Below are 22,992 nucleotides of genomic sequence, written 5' to 3' on the forward strand. Positions count from 1 at the left end.
TTAAAAAGGATGTGGAGAAACTGGAGCAACCAAAATGGTGAAGGGTCTGGAAGCCATGTCCTATGAGAACGACTTAGGGAGCTGGGGATGTTTAGCCTGGAGAAGAGAAGGTTAAGAGGTGATATGATAGTCATGTTTAAATACCTGAAGGGATGTCATATTGAGGAGGGAGCTAGCTTGTTTTCTGCTGCTCCAGAGACTAGGACCCAGAGCAATGGATGCAAGCTACAGGAAAAGAGATTCCAGGTCAACATTAGGAGGAACTTCCTGACAGTAAGGGCTGTTCAACAGTGGAACACACTCCCTTGGAGTGTAGTGGAGTCTCCTTCCTTAGAGGTCTTCAAACAGAGGCTGGATGGCCATCTGTCAGGGATGCTTCGATTTAGAATTCCTGCATGGCAGGAGGTTGGACTGGATGGCCCTTGCAGTCTCTTCCAACTCTATGATTCTATAATTACAATTAGTTATCAACATATACAATGGAATTGGATCACTTAATTTATCTCCTTAACAAACTTTAGCAAGTGGCAACGTACACAAACACCATGGCAACATACGGGTGTGAAAAGCTGAATTATATACTAGAGGTGCAGCTCTAAGGAATACTGCCTATCCAACAGTCAATTATGTCACACAGCATAAAATGCTGAGAGCCAGTGTGATGTACTCTCGAGACCAGGGTTCAGATCCCTGTTCATGGAACCTCCCTGGGTGACCTTGGGCAAGTCACACTTTCTGAGCCTCAGATGAAGGCAAAAGCAAAACTCCTCTTAACAAATCTTGCCAAGAAAAAGCCATATGTTTGCTTTAGGATTGACATGAGTTGGAAATGACTTGAAAGCAAACAACAACAATAAATAAAGTGATCAGCTATTTATGTGAATGATTGAAGTTTGCTTTTAATAAAAAAATCAAGTTAGGTGTCCTATAAGCTATACAGTGCTGTTACAGAAGAAACATTTCTACAGTCACCCACAGTGTGGCTATGTTTAAAGGTCAGAATTGATCACATGAATGTTTCTCACAGAATCAGTACACCAGTGACAATGCTTGCCAATTACGAGGAGGAGATAATCACCCACAGACTTTGGTTTCAGGCCTTTAAAAATGTTACAACTCTGCTCTGGGATGATCCCCTGGGAATAAAACATCTCCTACAGCAGATCGAAAATGTATAAAGAGATATGGTACCTGGAAGAGCAGCTACAGCCATCAAAAAGCGAAGGTTCCACATGATTCAAAAATATGGCTCAAGGAGTTCAATGAGAGGGATTTAAAAATGGCACCACAAACCAAAAGAAAAGCATTCATGTCAAAAAATGCAAATGAAAGGAGGTGGGGGGGGGGGGGAGATTTAGTAGTAGTAAAGAAAAAAATGAACATTGTTCATACCTCACAAAATGAAGACAGAAATAGGGTTTGGCCACTGCTGTGAAAATGGGAAAGTGATGTTCAAAATTATATCTGAATCTGCTTAAAACCACATTTTAGAAAAGTTCCTTTTCCAAACTCTGCTTAAAACTATGAAAAATATTATCCTTTTTACCTGTGGCATACTCAAAGCAATATACAGTACTAGAAACTGTCATATTTCTCTTACTTCTAGATGAATTTTCAGCTGTACCATTAGTTTTAGCCATTCCTCTCAAGAACATTATTTGCTATTTGACATTTTTAATTTGTTGCTTGTTTTACTGAACCCTTTCCTATACTGTATTGTTATGTATTATTTATATGTATTATGTTACTATTTCTTAGATTGTATACCATGGGCAGGTTTACTCGTATCTATTTTATTGTTTGTATGTACAGCGCTATATAAATAAAGCATAATAATAACAACAACAACAACAACAGGACTACTCTGTGTCATGGCATTAAATATATATTCCTCCAAATATGGCTCAGACCCTCTTCAGAGCGGCCTGAGGGCGGAGTTGGGGCATGGTGTCCAGATGATGGCGTGCGGCGTCATGATGCTCCTCCGGCGCCGAGTCCATAAGAAGCAGCGCTGAAGGAGTGCTGCACAGCTGCAACAACACAGCTATGGCGCCCTTTCAAGGGAGCAAAAAGGAGCCGCTTTTTGCAGCTTTTTGTGCCCTTGAAAGGCTGGATAGGGGCCGCAGGGAAGTTGCCATAGCTAACTACTGCAGCACTAGCCTTGCAACAATTCTTTGACCTACACAAACCTACTATCCCTGCTTTGTCACAAAAACTACACTATTAGACAAATATACAATATCTAATATTAACTCGGTTTCAGGTTAAGTGCAGACACACCTATGTGGTTTATAAACATTCTGATGTTAAATAAAGCCAGTCAGTCCTTTGCAGTATCAACAAGTACCCAACAGATAAAAATGTTCATTTTATTTTATTACTAGTCATTCAACACAGTTGGTTCATAAATTGTTTTTATTGAACAAACCAACAAATTATTACTTACAACAGACTTAGAAATATAGGAAGCTGCCTCACATTCAATTACACCTTCGGCTAATTTAGTTCAGTGCTGGCAATGGTTTTTCAGGGTCTTGGGCAGTAGCCTTTCTAAGCCTTAGTATACTAGGGTGGCCTCTCATTCAAGTATTCATCAGATCTGATCCTTCTTATAAAATGCAACAAATTCCAGTGTGTTCAGGCTGCTATGGGGGTATAAAACATTTGTTCTCCTCAGTTCGATTACCAGGTGCTTTGCAGTATGATGAAGTGATACTTCTAAATTGTTCTTTGATAAAACTGAGTCTGATTCAAGAAATTGTTATCAACAGAAACATTATCAACGAGTAATTATTTATTTGCCATGCTTCTGCTTTCCTAAGGGACTCAAGTCAGTGGATATGGTTTCTTCCTCTTCATTTCATTCTGACAACAAACCTGTCAGACAGATCAGGCTGAAAAAGACTTGGTATCTTACAAATACAGTGAGTCTTATGGCTGAGTAACATTTCACAGACCTTGTTCAAACTACTGACTCCCACATGTTTTCTATTATTTAAAAAAGTATGGTAGGAAAACCTAAGCCTTCCACTTGCAAAATCTGACAGGCCAGGCCTAATTTACCTCTGAAGTGTTCTAGAATGGCTCAGTTCAATTATTCATCTTAATTAGTGGGAAAAAATCCATTTTAATTTTTATATTGATATTATTATATGCATATTATATTTTGTTGCAAACTTTTATCAGTACAAAAGGTGTAAACCTGAACATAAATAATCACCTGACCCTTTAATTTCACCTAAAGAACTGGAAATAAGATGGCAAAACTAACCCATAAAGGCTTATTGGGGCTGATCATCTGAGGTGGAGACTAAGTGGTGCCCTGTACATGTTTTTTAATAGAGTATAGTAAAAAAAAGCGATCAAGAGAGTAATAGCAAACTGAAATATATCAAAGACCTAGGTTGCCTGCTCCTGAATTTCTAAACCATGATTTTGATTATCACGAAGAAGACATAACAAATTCTAGGCTCGCACATTCCTACCACCCTCTTCTGCACATGGAAGGTGACTGAAAGCTTCTACTTTCTTTTTACCAAATCAGTTTCCCATTATGTACAAACTCAGAGATCTGTGGCCCTCTAATTAATGTGCCAGAATATAAATCCACATTTGGATCTCTATTTAAATGGAGTTACAATAAAGCAGTCTCACAAATATGTATATAAGAAACTGGTTCAATCAAAACCAAAATATTTCATTTTCCTCCTCCTTTATGCAGAGGAGGAAGGTGGGCATGTAAGCCCAACATTCAAACTTTCCTGCGATCATCTAAGCCTGGTTTTCCTAGCCATGCGTTATAAATGTGTTACTTCCATGTAGTAACATTGTTGGAAGTATGGCCAACAGTAGTGATGGCATTAGGCCTAGGTAAACTGATCAAATTATCCACCAGATAATCTAAACTACCACTGCTATTACAGCGCGGGCACGCCATACGCAGCCTTGAGCATACGTGCTCAAGCCACGGGGGGCGCGCAGGGTGGAGCGTCCCATTCAATTGAATGGGCACGTGCCCCCGTTGCGCCCCCGCGCCGTCGTGAACAAGCCCCATTGTTTCCAACGGGGCTCGAGCATAGGCGGAATTCGCCTTACACGGCGGGATCCGGAATGGATCCCCCGCATAAGGCGAGGACGGACTGTATCACTAACACCTGCCTATACTGGTAGAGAGACTGATCATGAATTTGAAACAAAACATGTGATGAGGAATAAACTGTTTACGACCCATTCTGATTGTGCAAAACATAGTATAGAATACATTGGACCCTTGTTATATGCTGGGGTTTGGTTCCAAGATCCCCAAATGTATAACAAAATCCATGTATGCTCAAGTCTCATTAAATATGACATAACAAAATGGTGTCCCTTATAAAAAATGGAAAATCAAGGTTTGGTATTTGAAATTTATACTTTTTTGAACATTTTAAAACTGTGTATGCTTGAATCCATGTATAAAGAATCCGTGTATAAAAAGGGCCGACTGTAGTCATGTGTATTATGCACAGGAGGGGTGGAAGTTATGTGACCTTCCAAATTATTAAGGTGTACAGCTCCTAGCATTCCTCACTATTGGCTATGCTGGCAAGGGCTGCTGAAAGTTGCAGCTCTACATCTGGAGGACCATAAAATTCTCACCAATTGTTTATGGGGTAGTCATAGTTTGGAGAACTGAGAGTTGAAACTGTAAGTGGATCATGTTAACATTTTTCTAGTCTCTCTCTATTGGTTCATATATTGCTGTTGCTGTGCACCACTTAATCTCTATGGAGATCTCTAAGGATCAGGGGGTTTTCTTGGCAATATTTGTTCGGGGGGAGGGGTTGCCTTTGCATAGTGTCATCTCACTGTACACATTTTAAAAATGTGATGTGTAAAGCAGGTCTGGGCTGTCACTTTTCCAAAAACCTATAGTACCTCATTCTGAGAATGCTGCACTAAGACCACATCAGCAATCTTTATTTCTGTGCTCATTTATGAATAGAGTATGTATATGTATGTCTTTATCTTAAAGAAAATAGGAGACATAAAATAGAGAGCTCAGTATTAGTATCTTTAATATTGCAACAGCAAACAAAGCAAAAATTACCCCTCACAAGCTCCAGGGATTCACTGTTATTTCGAAATTGATGTAGTTGCTAATTATGTAAAAATTAGATATACAGGTTGAATCTCCTTCATCCAGAATTCCAAAATCTGAAATACTCCAGAATCCAAATTTTTTTTCCATGGGTAACTGGGATAGTGACATCTTTGCTTTCTGGTGGTCCAACATATACAATTTTGTTTCGTGTGCAAAATTTGTTTCATACACAAATTTTGTTTCATGTACAAAATTATTTTAAAATATTGTGAATAAAATTATGTTCAGGCTATAAGGTATATATGGAACATTAATTAATTTCATGTTTAAACTTGGGTCCCATCTCACATTCTGTATATGCCAACATTCCAAAATTTTAAAAAAATTCAAAATCCAAACACTTCTGGTCCCAAACATTTCGGATAAGGAAGCCTCTATCTGTTCTCACCTAATTGGGGATCATACATTTTCCACACTAATCTACCAGATGAAGATGTGTACCAATTCTCCTCTTGATCAAGTAGCAAGAAGTCATGTCTATCCCTTTTACTTCTAAAATTGCAGCCCTTTGTATTGTAATTTGTATTGTAATTTATCTTTAAAAGCCAGGTATTAAGAACAACTCTAACAGTAAGCAAAACAAAATCCATTATTACACAAGATGGAGGGAAGCATAAATGAGAAAGACTTCTAAGGTGTGAAATCTAAACGTCTGGAATAACTTCAAAACCAAGATCTTGTGTCAAAACTACTAAGATACAGTGGGCCCTCAGTATCCACTGCGGTTTGGTTCCAGACCACCCGTGGATACCAAAATCCATGGATGTTCATTAAATATACAGTAGTAAAATGGTGTTCCTTATATAAAATGGCAAAAACAAGATTTGGTTTTGGGAATATATATATATATATATATATATAAACATTTTCACGCCATGGATGGTTGAATCCATGGATACAAAGGGCCAACTGTACTTGTTTTGTATTAACTCTGAATTAGATACTGCACAAGGGAAGAAAGCAGTATGGACAATTAATATTCTTTTAACTAAAAGCATGTTTTCCACAATTTTGGTTTCTTTATTTTGTTCTGGGTTTATTATGAGTTTTTTGGAGAGAACTACTCTATTCCTTACCATTGTTAAATTTAATCATCTTGTTAATCCACTTACATTCCTTTACATATATAACATGCAAATCTAAATTACTGTAGAGGGAAAGATTTGATTTACATTGAAAACCTGGCATCTATATGCCATATATTTCTAATAAGACTCTTGTTTCAAATGTCTTGACAAAACAGCACCAAATCCTCTCCCTGGATATTGTCACTATTGCTACTTCACTGCTTTCCATTTTGATGACAGTCCATTCTGGGTGGTACTATACTTTAACATTATAATTTGCATTGCCCCAATTACATTTGAAATTTGCAATGTTTCTCCAGGAATAAATAAATGAAAATCTCATCCACAATGCATAGCTTTCTGAGCACTCCTATACGGTTCTGCAAGGTGGGAGAGACAAAAGAATGGGGTGGCAGAACAAGGCTGTTTAAAAGAGTTTTGAGCAGTAAGAAAAGGTGACTGAACTAGTTTGTTTTTAGCTGCCTATGGCACCAAGAACAGCAAGTGGCAAGTGAAAACAATTGGTCTTGGGACTGTTGGAAGGAAGGGGTTTCCTTTCCCTGTTCAAGACAGGGGAGGAAGAAACTCAAATCTTTGGAGTTTGTTGGGGCTGGAAGGTATTCTGTCCTTGAGGGGTGGAGAGGAATAATTGAGGTCTTTCTTCACTTGCCATGCTTGCTAGAAGACATAGTTACAGGTGTGCTGCCTGCCTCCCCCACTCTCTCTTTGTCTCCCCTGATGTGCTTGCTCTACCTGGGAAGCCTGCTGGAGAAGACAAAGCAGAAGAACACAGTTCTTATCAGTTGCTCTCTGTATGTGTGCCCCTCTGAAGAGGAACTGTCACTGAATGTCAAGCCAGCTTACCCCAGCCAAGTCTCCTTGGGATAAGCAGGTGTTGCCTCTTGTGATGCCTTTGGAGGATGTTTCTTTAACTTGGAAAAAGTAAGCTGTGATGTTTCACGCTTTCAACCTCTTTAAAATGGGTGGAGGGTTGAGTAAAATTATTAATTTTGTGGCAACTTCAGCTGTATTGGAACAAATACCCCTTAACCTCCAATGAGTACCTATAGAATAGGCTCCCCACACTGTAATTTACATTATCCCAGTTTACAACACAAGCCCAGGAACACAAATCCAACGGGACCGGTCTATGATTCAGAAGCTGTAGCAGGTAGAATTCTGCAATCCAGCATTTGCTCTTCTGCACTAAGACCAGATATTTTCTGAAGACACTGCAAGGTTTTTATTGCATTTAAAGTCTTAAGCACATTCTGGGCCCTGTGCATACATAAAGAAACACTTTCCCATATATTCTTCCCCACCTTATGAGGATATGAAGAAGGTAATCCTCCAGCTTCACTCATTTGCTGAGGTATAATTAGCTGGAACATAATGCCACAAGCAGCTGTAGTTCTACTCGTGGTAAACAAGAGGTACTGATCGATTTGATGTTGTGCAATGCTTTGCATATTTAACAAAAATACATGTTTAATAAGCAATTTATAAATGAAATTACTTTGCCTTTATTTACTGATTCATCACTGACGTACATCCCTGTAAAGGGCAGGTAACAAGGTACCTTCCAAGTTTTAGATTCCAGTTCCCATCATTCCTGACCAGTTGCCATGCTGGCTAATGTGTATAGGAACTACTGTCCAAAACATGCAAAAGGACAACAAGCCACCTTTCATTGTTCTCAAACATAATTATCTAATTCTGTTTCCAGCCAAGTGAGAATTCTTCTCACAACATATAAACAATAAACATGCCAAACATACCAATTTTGTATTGCACAGACAACTTTAATATTTTCAATATTGGTTGGTGGTTTGACTTAAAAATAATCTTTCTGAAATTCTTTTGTTTCATAAGGTTTTTGTTTTGTTTTTAGTTTGAGTTCATCAAGCTTCTCTGCTGGCCACTGCTTTAGGTTTTAAAGAAACATGCTGTTATGTATCACTTGACTTGTTCACAAATCTCCTCAAGCTCAAGCATGTCAGGATGAGACAGCTACACTTCTTATAAGGCAATTTACAGAATCAATAAATTAATTTTATTAAGATCAATGTTCAAAACATAGAATCAAATTATTGCAACATTTTCCCTCATACATGGTATTCAAAAAAGTATCTGCTTTAAAGTGAGATTCTTTATCTGGTGTCCTCTAGATGGGTTGCACTGCCATTCCTACCATCAGGAGGCATCAAGCATCAGGCTGATGTATGAGATAGATAAATGAGTCAAAGTAAGAATATAGACTCTTTGCTGTGAACTCCTTCAGGATTAAGATGGCAGTAAAGAAAATGCTGGGGAATTAACAAATGATCATTGTATGCTTGCTATGTTCATTGGAGCTTCTAGTTAGTGTGGATGGGAGCAATAGTTACATTACAACCCCACCTTTGTGAAGAGGACTAATGAGGCAAAGAAGCAATAGTGCTCCAGTATATAATCTATGACATATTAAACAGATTTCTTGGTACTTTTCTTGTAAGACTTTTTGGAACTGCACCAACAATAAAATCACAACTAAAAAAAATCAAATATCTGAATACTTTATTTGACAAAAAATTGTGGAAAACCAGCTCATCAGGGAGAAAGTGAAAAACCTTTTGAACAGTTACCTATGTAGAAGATAGATATTGGTCAGCCTCATGTATCATGCAATTTGATGTGTCCAGCTAAGCTCTTAGACAGAAATTTGAATATAGTCCTCCCTCCATTTTCATGGACTTCCGAGTCTGTAGTCTTGGTCCTTCACGGACCAGCAAGTGAGAAGGGATAAAATGGCACACACGCCCATTCAAGCCAATGGGGCTTGAATGTGTGCAAATTTCCATCTTCGTGAGGGAGTCCAAAATGAAAATGGAGGGACAACTGTATTTCCCTTTCAGACATATACTATCATTTCTACTTCCTACCTTGGAAAACTGAGAATCTGAAAATGCAAAAGGAAAATATCTTCCAGATACCAGCTTTTTTTTTTTTTTTTACTGTGAAGTGATCAAATAATTCTATCTTTACCATTTTGACTGGGGCTGCTGCCACACTGCGAAATGAATGCAGTCGACCAACTTTAACTGCCATAGCTACAATATTTCTGTGGAATAACGGGATTTGTAATTTATTGTGGCATCGGTACAGTTTGTAGAAAAGGCCAAATATCTAACAAAACTACAAATCCCAGATTCCACGCACTGAGCCATTGCAGTTAAAAGTGGCATCATATTGCATTAATTATGCAGTGTACATGTAGCCTTGGAGAGTTTCATGGGAAACGGAGCCCATCTTTACTGGCTACTGTTAAGGGGCATTCAAGATCACATAAGTGAGACATATTGTCCTCATGAGGATGTACTGTATGGCTCCACTAAGTCAGGGGTTGGATACCTGCAGCCTTCCAGATGCTGTTGGATTACAATCTCCCATCAGCCCTAATTATGTTGCCTCAGGATGAGACAGAAACAGAAAAATCTGAATGGTCCAAGGTTCCACATTCCTGGATTCAACAATAAAAACAGAAAAAATATGCCGAAATGGTAACTAAAGTCTGCTGTAAAATGGGGTGGGCAACTGTGGCCTTTACAGATGTTACTGGGCTACAACTCCCAGTAACCTGAATCAACACAGCCATTGGTGAGCTGATTCTATAAAGATACAACTCAATTCAGGCCCAAAATTGTTAACTAAGGGCCCGAACAGAGAGGTCAAAATAAAGCGCTTCGGGCCACTTCGGGATATGCTGTTTAAAAGATGTATGCGTCCTAAGAGGCCAGAAGCGCGCCAAAGCCACGATCCAGTCCTAAGTTACTTGAAGGAACGCCTCTCCCTACACAATGTAAAGAATATCATCCCCAACAGAAGTCTACCTCAGGATGTTAGCTAGGATCGGCATTGTATGTTTTTAGATAGACATTTTTTATACTCTGTTTTTAATACTGTTATTGAAAATATTTGTAATTGCATTTGCATCTGTTTGTTGTATTATATGTTCTGATGTAATCCCGCTTCGATCCATTGGAGAGAGCGGGAAAATATAAACAAAACTCTCATCATATTACTATTATTATTATTTATTATTATTATTAATGACTGGAGCACAGCTTTGGTGCAGCTTCTGGCCTCTTAAGATGCAGTGTCATTTAAACAACATACCTCAAAGTGACCGAAGCAGCTTTATTTGGACTGTCTGTTCAGGCTCTAATACACACACAAATGATTGCTCAGGGTGGTCTGTTTTTTTTTTGCCTCATTCCCATTTTCATCAAACATTCCATGACTTTGCGGCATCTTGGAAAAGCAATGTGAAAATTCTCCTTTGGTCCGCTGGGCGCAGTCTCTGAAGGCTGTGCCCAGCGGCACACACCAGGAAAGAGCTCCGAAACGGAGCTCCTCCTGCTCCGCGCTAAGGGCGCACTAAGCGCCCTCGCGGGAGCAAGGACGTCACGTCTCCTGCCGCCCATATAGAGGTGGCGAGCCATGACGTCCTCATGTGGTGGCCGTGTGGAACGGCCGCCGCCATTTTGTGCGCGCAGAGCGTGCACTAGGGTTAGGGGGTGCAGAAGCACACCCCTTTCTAACCTAGTACGCACTCTGCATGTACTTTCGTGCCGTCTGTAACGGACCTAAATCTCTCCCAAAACTACAGTTCCCAGAATTCTCTAGCATTGAGCCTGGGCAGTTAAAGCAGTCTCAAATTGGATTATTTCTGCAGTTGTGTTTGAACCAAAGTTAAAATTCAGAATAAAATTACTACTCTGTTCTTATTAGAATTATATTGCTACAGAGATGAATTTAAAATTAAATGCTGCAAACTATTCTTCAAGTACACTTCATTTAACATCTAACATCCTTGAAATTCCCTCCGAAGGATTTTTTAACAATACTTTTAATATGCGGAAGGGGGGATGTATAGACACAGTGGCATCTGTAAAGTATCATGTAATAGTATGTGGGGGGAAAATACAAAATATGTTTAGAACATAGGAGGCATGTTTCTATATAGCACATGGCAATAGTACTTATTCCCAGGTTGGCTAAGTAAAGGACAACATAGTGCCCAGCTACAACACAACCCAGCTATGCACAGGGCTTCAATAACAAACAGATATATACCTTCCATTACTGATGCAGGAAGCTGTTGTACACATTATTCCTAATCATTTTACCACCAACGTAGGTTGCCTTTTTAGCAAGCTATCAACTGGTACAAGCAGATCACCTGAAACCCAAGATACCGTCTATTCAACAACTGGATACAAGACATCTGCGCACCATGAAAACATGTACAAATCACTGATGGATAAACTGCCACTGCTGGCCTATTGTTTAAGCAGGCCAGGTGTGGGGTCCCAGTTTCATGAAAACTAGCCAGTTTGCCAAGGTGCAAAAGAGTAGGGTGTGTGGCATTGTAGTTTGCCTCTGTCAAGTTCTGAATGACACATAAATTACTCCAACAACCTCCCAAATATTGTAAGGCTGAAAAATGATGACCACAGGCTAGTGACTAAATCAGTTTCATGGATGGGCAGGATTTGAACCCTAGTGCTCCCATCTATTTCCTACTCCATCTACTAGACTGATCTCATTAGCTCTACCGTACTTCCCACCTACAACTGGGGCACCCAAGTCTCCATTTTTTGTGGATTTTGCTTTTTAGAAATATGATTTTAAAGAAGAAATTAAAAATCATGTGGCAGACACAAACAAATACTTACCACTCAAAGCTTGCCATCCATAACTGATCATACTGGATAATACAAAACATGAACAGTGAAACTTGAGTTCAGTCTAACAAATCTATCATTGGCCAAGAAGACTCAATACTTCCAACTATAATTCTGTCTATTATTTGTGAGCAATAACAACTTTTTTTAGGAAACATTTATGGCAGTTATTTTTAGCATATGGCTACATCACCCTCAGTTAAGTCTTATTAAAAAAGGACTCTCCTCACATGGTTTGGTTGACTTTCTTTATGAAGTTAAGCTAACTTCTGTACAATAACAGATGAAGCATTTACTACTGTAAGTTGTCCAGAAGAAAAACTTCACACGGCACAATTTTGTTTAATTGAATGTAGAGAGTAAAGTTTTTATCATTACCATTCTCCTAGTTTTAAGACATTTAATGTTAAGAGGAGCTTCTCTACACTCTTGATTGTTAAAAAGTAACATGCTTCATAAAAGTGAAAGTTCCTGCCTACCAAAGCAGATTTAACATACTACCAGACATGAGATTCAAGCTGCGTCAGTGTGCTTGAACTCAACTGACTGCTGTTCAATCCAACTCCACTTAACACAGAGAAGATGGTCCAAAACACACATGCAGAAATAATCCAGTTGGAGACCGCTTTAACTGCCTTGGTTCAGTGCTAGGGAATTCTGGGAACTGTGGCTTGTGGACATTTAGCCTTCTCTGTCAGAGAGCTCTGGTGCCACATTAAACAGCATTCCCAGGATTCCCGCCACATAGCCAAGGCAGTAAACTGGACTCAAACTGGTTATTTCTGCATGTGTTTACCCAGAGATAGGTAAGAATTAAGAATTGCAGCCAGCACAAACTACTGAATGCCTTTTCTACTCCAGCAATCTCCAGTCCCTTCAACTTCAGAAAGCACTTTCTAAGCAGCAGAGATACAAGGGCGACTTCAGGTTCTGAATAAGAAGTATTATACCACCTCCCTTAAACACTTCCATCAAACCGTACTTTACTCCTGGACTCGCCTCTTCCTGTTTCAAGTGTACCTACCATATATACTCAACCATAAGTCAATCTCAAGTTGAGGGCAGGTTTTGGAGCCAAAATTATGGATTTTGATATGACCTGTGGTTAAGTTGAGGGTAGAGGATGTACAAAGGATGTAAGGGTTAAGCAAAGGAAATCAATGTCAAAGAATTTACAAAATGCTGGCAGGCAACTGTTTGTGCTCACCTCAAGGGCCAACTACTGGCCAAGGAGGCTGAGGCTTCTGGGAGCTGGTCTAAAACAACCTGGAGAACCAGACTTGGGAATCACTGGCTAGATGGATGAAAGAGGGGAGGGAGAGTCAGTGCTTCCACCGTAGAGTACACTCTTACCTTTCACCAGGGAATGTCCTTTTAAAAAAATAAGAGTTAAAGTACAGTCCTTACTTGGACCTGTGGTTGAGGATAAAACTTAGGGGCAGGTAACAAAGGATCTAAGGACGATGCCAAAGAATTTACAAAATTCCAGCAGGCATAACTGTTTATGCTCCACAGTAAGAACTGGATGGAGAGAAAGTAGAGGAGTCAGTGCTTCAGGACAGATGATACTCTTGCCTTTCACCAGGGAATGGTTCCTTTTTTTTTAAGAGTTAAACACAGTACAGCACGCCTGCATCATAGGGGGCGCGCTTTATGGGCTTTCAGCATACACTGAAAGCCGTGCTGGGAGAAGAGTGGTGCATCCCATAAGGGATAATGGGGTGCACGCCTGTGGCACACGCGCACTGCTGCACCACCACATGCATGAGCCCCCATTCATTTAAATGGGGCTCAAGCATAGGCGAAATTCCCTTATCATGAGGGAGTCCGGAACGGATCCCGCGTAAAGGAAGGGCTGACTGTACTCACAGTGATCACTAGAAAAGACAATAGTGCTAGGAAAGATAGAGGGCAGTAGAAAGGAGGAAGACCGCGCCAGATGGTAGACTCAATCAGGGGTCGACAAGCATTTGAAGGTACAAAGAGAGATAGGACTTGGGGTGTCTCATCCACAGGCTTGCCATGAACTGGATCAACTTGAGGTTGGTTTACTATGGAGATCACTGCACTACTCTCATAGTGCTGCTATTTCAGTTTTACTGCTCTGGCTGCCTCCTGTGGCATTCTGGGGTTTGTAGTTCAGGAAGCCTAAAACACACTGGCTGAGAATTCTCAATGCCTTTCCTAACTGCAACCCAGAATGCCACAGAGCAGCCAGAGCATAAAGTAGAAGAGCACACTGTGAGAGTTGAGCAATAATCTCCAAAAACAACAACTTCCACTGAACCATAGATAATCGACACAGAGCACCAAACAGACTGCAGAAGCAATCCAGTTTGACACCACTTTAACTGCCATGGCTCAAGGCTACAGATTTCTAGGAATTGTAGTTTGTTATGGTACCAGAACAGGCTGCAGAAATAATCCAGTTTGAGACTGCTTTAACTGCTCTGGATCAGTGCTAGGGAACCCTGGGAAGTGTAGTTTATTGTGGCACACAGAGCTCTATAACAGAGAAGGCTAAAGGTCTCACAGATCTAGTTCCCAGATTCTCTAGCACTGAAGCTCTTAAAGCAGTCTCAAACTAGATTAATTCTGCAGTTTGTTTCGGGTCTCATCTCTATGCTAATAAATAAAAATAATAATAATAATAATATAATAATAATATATCAATGCACCTGAGGAAGTAGACTGAAATCTAGGGATCTGCCAATTTCTTTCTTTCAGTTAGACTCAAAGGTGCTACAGGATCTCTCCTACATAATAATATATAATACCAAATGCATCTGAGGAAGTAGACTGAAGTCTAGGAAAGTTGGCGTTGCCCATTCCTTTCTGTGGCTTACTCTCCAGAGGCGCCAGGAGAGCTCTCTATGTACTGATCTCTCTGAGTTTTACTATCTATTACCTGGCTTCTTAAAGTGGCCTGCCTTAGTGCGCTCTGGGTGCCCTCTCTTTGCTTGTTTTGGGGAGGGAGGGGGCCATCCATTTCGATATTAAAAACCCCTAGCCTTCACCCATGAATGCAAAGGCGCAGGAGCCCTGGAACTTAGGCACACCCAGCCATTCTGGCCCCAAAAACAGAGCCTCCTTTCCTTCTCTTCCCCCCCATTCCCGCCTCATAAAGGCGACCCGCCCTTAAAGGAGGGCTCCCACTGCGAAGGGAAGGAAGAGGAGGAAGCGGAGGGGGCTGCGATGCTGGGGCCCTGGGCCCGCTTGGCCCCCTCCGCCTTCTCCTCCTCCTCCCTCCCTCCCTCCGCCCCGCCCCTCGCCTTCCTCCGAGGCCTGCGATCCGGCTCCTCCGAAGGCGCCCAGATGATTACCTTCTCCGCCTCGGTCCTCCTCCACGTTGAGGAGGCCGCGGAGCGCTAAGGGCCCTCAGGGGCGGCTCCGCGGCGGAGGCTCCGAGGAAGAGGAGGAGGCTTCTTCTCTCTCCATTCTCTCTTTCTCTCTCTCTTACAGACACACACACAGGAAATAACACGGGGTCAGCTGACACGCTGATGGCCAATAGGGAGGCGGCGGGGCAGCGCGCGCAAAAGGGAGGAGCGAGGGTGGGCAAAAGGGAGGGGAGAGGAGGAGAGGGCACGCGCATGCGTAGCAGGGTCGCGACACAGAGAGGGAGAGGAGAGAGAGGGTGCGCGCGCACTCCCCATCCGTGAGGGGAGCCCCCTCCCCTCTCTCTCTTAAAGAGACAGGCACCCAAAGCTGAGGGGGGGGAAAGGGGGGACACTTTTTGAATTCCAACCGCCATAAACGAGCAGAGCTTTGTTTTCTTGTTGTTGTTGAGTCGATTAAGACTCACGGCTTCAAGACAAGGCACTGTAGAAATGTAGGACACTGTCTGTGGAGAGCAAATGGCCACATAATTAAAAAAAAGCCTTAGAAACACACCACATTCATGTCATATAAGTGTCAATCCCATGCTCCTCAGTCCTGCTCAAAATGGTGGACGTTTTGGGGGAATTCCTGAAGAGAAAATAAAAAGCTCAGAACACCCCGACCTCCATCTTGAGGGGAGAGAAGCAGGCAAGAAACAACAGGCCTCCGCCTGCCAAGTTGAAGAGCCCTCCCCCCCGACCTCCATCTTGAGGGGAGAGAAGCAGAGTTTTTTTTTGTTTTGTTTTTTTGTTACTTGCTTTGTTGTATATGCATATGTATGCTGTAAACCGCTTTGATCATAGGAAAAGCGGTATACAAATAAAACATATTATTATTATTATTATTATTATTATTATTATATAATAAGTGTAAATCCATGCTTCTCAGTCATGCTCAAAATGGAAGACGTTTTGGGAATTCCTCCTGAAGAGAAACTAAAAGCTCAATACACTCAGAAGTTTAGATCCATGCTCAAAATGGAAGACGTTTGGGGAATTCCTTCTGGATGGAAAATAAAAGCTCAAAATACTCATATATGTGTAAATCCATGTTTCTCAGTCATGTTCAAAATGGAGGACATTTTGGGAATTCCTCCTGATGAGAAAATAAAAGCACAAAACACTGATAGAATAAATCCATGCTTCTCAGTCATGCTCAAAATGGAGGACATTTTGGGAATTCCTCCTAGACAGAAGGTTGGAATGGAGGACGTGTCCTGGAAAAGGAGGATGTTGGTAACCCTGATCATGGTGATCCTGTAGATGAGACATGGCAAAGTCCTCCTGTCCTCCTTTGCTCTGCTCAGGTCCTGTGTATCCAGGGCCCAGGCCGCCCTGATTGAGTCCATCCATCTGACCTAAGGTCTTCCTTTCTTTCTACTATCCTCTACCTTTCCTAGCATTGCTGGTTTTTCCAGTGATTCATGTCTTCTCATGACATGGCCGAAGTACAACAGCTTCAGTTTCATCATCTTGGCTTCCAGGGAGATTTCAGGCTCAGTCTGTTCAAGGATTGCCTTTTTGGGCATCCATGGTATCCTCAACACTCTTCTTCTGCACATCATCTCAAATGGATTGATTTTCTTCTTATCTGCTTCCTTGACTGTCCAGCTCTCGTATCTGTACTTGGTGATGGGGAATAAAATGGCTGGAACTTTAGTTTTCAGCTGTATATGTTTACACTTTAGGAGCTTGTCTAGTTCTTTCATGGTTGACCTTCCCATTCCTAATCTTCTTATCTGTTGACTAACATTTCCATTCTGATCAAGGTACGAGAAATCTTTAACCATTTTGATTTCTTGATTGTCTAGGTTGACTTTATGTAGCTGCTCCTTGGTCATTATTTTGGTTTTCTTTATGTTCAGCAAGAAGTCTGCCTTTGCAATTGCCTCCTTGACTTTCCTCAGTAATTGTTCCAAGCCCATGACATTTTCCATTAGTAATATGGTATCATCTGCATATCTTATGATTGTTGGTTTTCCTTTCTCTTATCTTTACTCTTTCTGAGTCCAAACCTGATCTTTGTATATTTTGTACATGCAAGTTGAACAGATAGGGTGATAGAAGGCTGCCTTGCCTGCCCCCTTTGCCAACTGGGAACCATTCTGTTTTTCCATATTCTGTTCTAACTTTAGCCTCTTGTCCTAAGAACAGATTTCTCATTAGGACAATCATCTCTATCTTGCCCTGCACACATGCAAGGAAAAGTCTCTGACGAGAACGCAGGTATAGTTACAACCAACTGTCTGAAGTGTAACAACTCTCAAATCTCAGGGGTAGCACTAAAGGGTGGCAAGATCTAATATTTTCTGCCTCCTTCAAAGCTGGGAACAGCACTGTCACCATTCTACACATTTTATAAGAGGCACCCATGAGGATTCATGCTTGGAAAATGGCACTTGATCATTCTGTTTGCGCACCCTGCCCTTTCCAAATTAAGAATGCCCCAAATCCTACAACCCACTTTCCACAAATTTCCCAGTGCAAATTATATGCCTATATTAGCACCTGCTAAACCACTTGCTACTCCCCCCCCCGAAACACTTTTTTATTGGAAGATCTAGAAGCCAGCTTAGATTCTTGGTGTACAACACTGGAAAAGACACTGGGAAGACTCACCCCCTTACTTGGTGGTTAACTGCCATCAAATCTAGCTAGCTAGAATGCTGTCTCCTCTTTTCCTAATGCCTTCTACCTTACTATTGTCCTTATTATTGTCTTTTCTGATGAGTTATGTCTTTTCATGATACGGCCAAAGTACGACAGCCTCAGTTTAGTTATCTTGACTTCTAAGGACAGTTCAGGCTTGATTTGATCTAGGACTCATTTATTTATTTGTTTAGCAGTCTACTGTATCCATAGAACTCATGTCTAGCACCAAATTTAAAATGTCTTATTTTCTTGATTGTCTTCCTATCGGCTGTATTTGCTGTCCAGCTTTTACAACCACACATCAAAATGGGAAATACAATGGCATGGACAAACCTAACTTTAATATTCAATTATATATCTTTACACTTCAGGATTTTGTCTATTTCCCTCACAGCTGCCCTTCCAAGTTCTAGTCTTCTTCTCATTTCTTGATGCAGTCTCCCTCCTAATTGACTGAACCAAGGTATGGAAAAACTTTAGCTATTTCAGTATCTACTTTAAAGTTATATCTTTAGTCATTATTTTTTGTTTTCAGAATGTTCAGCAGTACCCCTGCTTTTGCACTTTCTTCCTTCACTTTTTTTAGTAATCATTACAAGTCTTTGCTATTTCTTGCAAGCAGTATGTTGTCATCTGCGTATCTTAAATGGTTGATGTTTCCTCTTCCAGTTTTCCTCCAAGTCTAATCCTGCTTCACGGATGATAGGTTCAGCATTCAAGTTAAACAACAGGATGATAAAATGCAGCCTTGCCTGACCCCCCTTGTCAATTGCAAACCAGTAAGTTTCTCCATATTATGTCATAACAGTAGCCACCTGTTCTGAGTAGAAGTTACACATCAGGACAACCAAATGCTGTGCCACACCCATTTCTTTAAGTGCAATCCATAGTTTTGAATGATCTACAATTGAAGACTTTGCTATAGTCTATAAAACACAGGGTGGTTTTCTTCTGAAATTGTTCAGTGTGCTCCATTATCCAACACAGGTTTGCAATATGATCACTAGTGCCTCTTCCTTCCATGTATCTAACTTGGACATCTGGCATTTTTGCTTGGTATACGATAAAAGTCTTTGCTGTAGAATTTTGAGCATCACTTTGCTTGCATGGGGAATTAAAGCAATGGTCTTGTGGTTACTGCATTTCCTGGTGTTCCCTTTCTTGAGGAATAGAATGCATATTGAGCATCTCCCGTTTCCATTACTAGGCTTGCCCTATTAAGAAACCATTAAAAGATAGCGGAATCTTCAGTTCAAGCTCATTAACAGATCCAAATAAAAATGCTGCTTTTCTTCCAGTGACAAGAACCTTGGTGTACTTAAACAAGTACCTGCTATTGGTTAAATCTGCTCCTGCCCAGGCAATGGTGAAAGGTAAGCAGGCAGGTTTAGGCTAGCAAAAAAAGATAACAATTTAAAACCAAGATAATTGGACAGGGAAACCTCAAAACATAAAATGGATATCCACAGACAGTTCTACAGACTAGCTGAAGACTTTCAATGGAGTCATTTAAAAAGATATTCAGAATTTGACTTATTATTTGGAAATACAGGCGGGTTACAAACCGCCAAAAAATACGTATTGAATACGTATTAGGGTTAGGAAGGGGCGGTGCTTCCGCACCCCCCTAACCCTAATACGTAGTCAATGCGTACAAGATGGCGGCGCCCTTTCTACATGGGCGCCGCCATCTTTGCGTATCGGACGCACAGCGTCCAGACGCGTCGCGCCGCTGCTGACGTAGCGAGCGCGCCCCTGGCGCCTCGCTACGTCGCAAACGCGACGCAAAAAGAAGCTCCATTTTGGAGCTTCTTTTTTCGGTCCGCGCGGGAGTCGGGCCGTTTGAAGGCTCCGGCTCCCCCGCGGACCTTCTGGCGGCGGCGCCAGACCGCTGCAAAGCGGCGGTCTGTACCCCGCCATAGTATCTCTCTGTGGCAGATAGTTATCTATAAAGCATCTCGTTCAATATTTTCAGCTAAGCATAAATGTGATAATTCTAAATTATCTTTTTCCTGTGCAGAGCTCCCTATTCCTAAAGTTCCTACACCATTTGTAAAAGACCTTACCCCTACATAGCTTGTGGTCACCTTTTCACATTTTATCATCACTTAACTAGTGCTAGGTAAGCCTTTTAATCTTAAATTCACCTATCTAATCCCCTTGTTGCATGTGAAGCATAACTGTATGTGTGCTTGCTCAGAAGCAGGTCTTGCCAACTTCAGTGGGACTTACTCCCATTGTGGGCAACTGCCAAATATAGAAGCCTCTTCTTTTAACAGAACTTGTTGTGAGGTCAGAAGATTTGGCTTGAACAACAGGAAAAGCCACCAAGAGCTGAACTGAGAAGCATTATTTCAGAACTGTTGAGTTTTTTTTCCCCAACCAAAATTTATAGCTTGCTGGCAAAGATTGTCCCCAGCACAGCAGAAGAGGCCAGAAAGTCAATATATCTCCATTATCTGAATCATTAGAAGCATCCCTAGTTGGCAATATACAAAAATGTAATTATTGTGAATACTTCATCTTTTCATATATATATTTTAAAGAGTGCTTGCTAGGATATGTTTTACAGAAGGTTTTGTGTACACATTTTTTGCAGGTTTTAGAAAATGTTTGTAAACCATTACTGAAAGCAAATGATGGTGCTTACTTTGAATATCATATTGGTTTAGAAAAGGGTTCCTCATCCCCGTGCCTCCAGTTGTCCTGGATTACATTATTCTTGCTAGAGTTGAGAATTTGTAACCCAACACATCTGGAATGCCCAGCTTTGATGACAGCAGGTTTAGAATAATCCTATAAAGGGGAGAGCAACAAGAGGAACAACATTGCCCCATTCATTCAATTTTTTAAAAAATAGATAAATTTCTCTATGCTTTTCTAATTATATTAACGGAAAGCAAAGACTACAATCTTTGTTTTCTAGTGCATCAGCACTGTAGAAATAACCCAGGTTGACACAACTTTAACTGCAATGTTTGAAATTCTGGGAATTGTAGTTTATTGTGGCACCAAAGTTCTCTGACAGAGAAGACTAAATGTCTCACAAAATTACAGTTCCTAGAAGTCTGTAGCACTGAACCATGCCATTTAAAATGAAATCAAACTGGATTCTTTCTTTTTCTTTTTTCAAAATCAAAGTATTCTTTATTGAATAAGCCTCCATGCAGACAGCCCCTTTATTTCTGGTGAGAAGGACTACTGAGCAATTACAACAGGTCCTAGAATTCTCGTCTTCTGTACATATATGACTGAATACCAAGTCTCAATAACAAATAGCATTTTAACAAATCCTAGCATATCACTAACCATAAAGTTACAGTAATGAAGATACTGCATTATAGCCACGACAGTGGAATCCTAGAGAGCCACCGCTCTGACCACATCTCTCCATTGTTGGCATCCCTTCACTGGCTCCCTCTCCCTTTCCGCATTCAATATAAGCTCCTGCTGTCAACATTCAAAGCTCTCCATGGACTGGCCCCTCCTTACTTATCAGACCTTCTTTCTCCTCACCTTCCCACCAGGGCCCTCCGTTCTAGTAGTCAAGGGTTCCTGTCCCAGCCCAGGATTTCCTCTGCCCCATCCCGGATTCGCCTCTTTTCACTTGCTGCCCCTCACTCCTGGAACCTTCTTCCTCCACAAGCAAGAGCCATCACTTCTTTAACCAGCTTCAAAACGGAGTTGAAAACCATCCTATTCAGAGAAGCCTTCCCAGGCATCGCATAATTGTCGCTTACTATCTGATGTTCTGTTGTTGGCTGTTTATCGATCCATTTCCTGTATTGCTATGTACTGTATATGTATTATCCTACTTGTGAGTATGTATTTTCCCTGGATAATGATTAACCTTCCATTTTGAAGCCAAGCCCTCCCTTCAGTCCATCTGCCTTGGTCCATGCCTCGGAGGTTGAGAGGAACTGCTGGACCTCTTACCCTTTCCCGTCACCACTCCCTTCTCCTTCTGTGTCATGTCTTTTTAGATTGTAAGCCTGAGGGCAGGGAACCGTCTAACTAAAAAGATTGCATGTACAGCGCTGTGTAAATTTACAGCGCTTCATAAATAAAGGTTAATAATAATAATAATAATAATAATAATAATAATAATAATAATAATAATTTGAGTTTCTACCCCCAACAAAGGTAAAACTTTTTTTTTACATTGGGACTGCACTTGCATGTTTTATCTCAACACCACCTAAAAGTTTTCCTGATAAAAAAGCATGAAAGCTTCTTGAGAAATTCAGTGTTCTCTGCCTAACAAGGATCCTGTGGCCTCACAAAGGATGGAGACATAGTGAATTGCAAAGGATGTATCTTTTTGTGTTGCAAATAGAAGTTAAATTTCCTGGGCTTTAAGACTCTCCCAGTATCCACATGGCCAGAAGGAGGAGAGGCCAGTCTGCATGAATAACCCTTCCATACTATATGAATTGAGAACAACAACAAAAGGCAGGCCTATGACTAACATCTTCCTTTTTTTTTTCCTTCCTCCTGGATGGTTTTAAGACCTTGTCTGATGAAGAAGCCAATGGAGATTCAAAAGCTTGCAACAGGTATATTGTGCATTTTGGTTGGTCCAATAAATGTATTTGGTGGATTTTGGATGTTATTGGACATACGGTTTCAGACAGGCAAAATTTTACTTACCCAAAGACTTACAATTTTCTTAGTGTATTAATTCATTAAAAACTGATATCCTGATTTTCTAATATGCTACATGTAACTTCCAAATTTCATATTAACGTCTTTTTAAGTGCCAATCTTTTAAGAAGAATTGCATTTTTAAAAGATTGTTAGCTGGTGAGCAGTCACTAGTCTCCTGAAACCATGCCAGAACAGATTAACAAGAGCAGTTCAACAGTAACTACAATAGGTCATTGAAGCTAAGCTAATGTTTCAAGTTAGGCTAACCTAACCCAAACACTGCATTGCTTATTGTTTTTATGAAAGAGAAATTCTCATAACTTTACAATAAAATTCAACATTACATCTTCTGACACTATTAACAAAAAGCTTACTAG

General features: G+C 40.7%; 1 protein-coding gene across 9 annotated transcripts in view; it reads right to left on the bottom strand.

Annotated features, from left to right (window-relative positions):
* The window catches only part of TCF20 (transcription factor 20), a 181,490-nt gene that overhangs the window by 53,750 nt on the left and 104,748 nt on the right, over nucleotides 1-22,992 (bottom strand). For 6 of the 9 annotated variants that reach the window (XR_006104026.1, XM_042467738.1, XM_042467736.1 and 3 more), the window contains exon 1: nucleotides 15,260-15,422. The exons of the other annotated variants lie outside the window; for them this stretch is intronic. The gene's annotated coding sequence lies outside the window, so the exon portion shown is untranslated. Of the gene's footprint in view, nucleotides 1-15,259; nucleotides 15,423-22,992 lie in introns of those variants that run through there. 9 annotated transcript variants of the gene reach the window in all.

The sequence above is a fragment of the Sceloporus undulatus genome, chromosome 5, assembly GCF_019175285.1.
Source record: "Sceloporus undulatus isolate JIND9_A2432 ecotype Alabama chromosome 5, SceUnd_v1.1, whole genome shotgun sequence".
Taxonomy (NCBI): Eukaryota; Metazoa; Chordata; class Lepidosauria; order Squamata; family Phrynosomatidae; genus Sceloporus; species Sceloporus undulatus.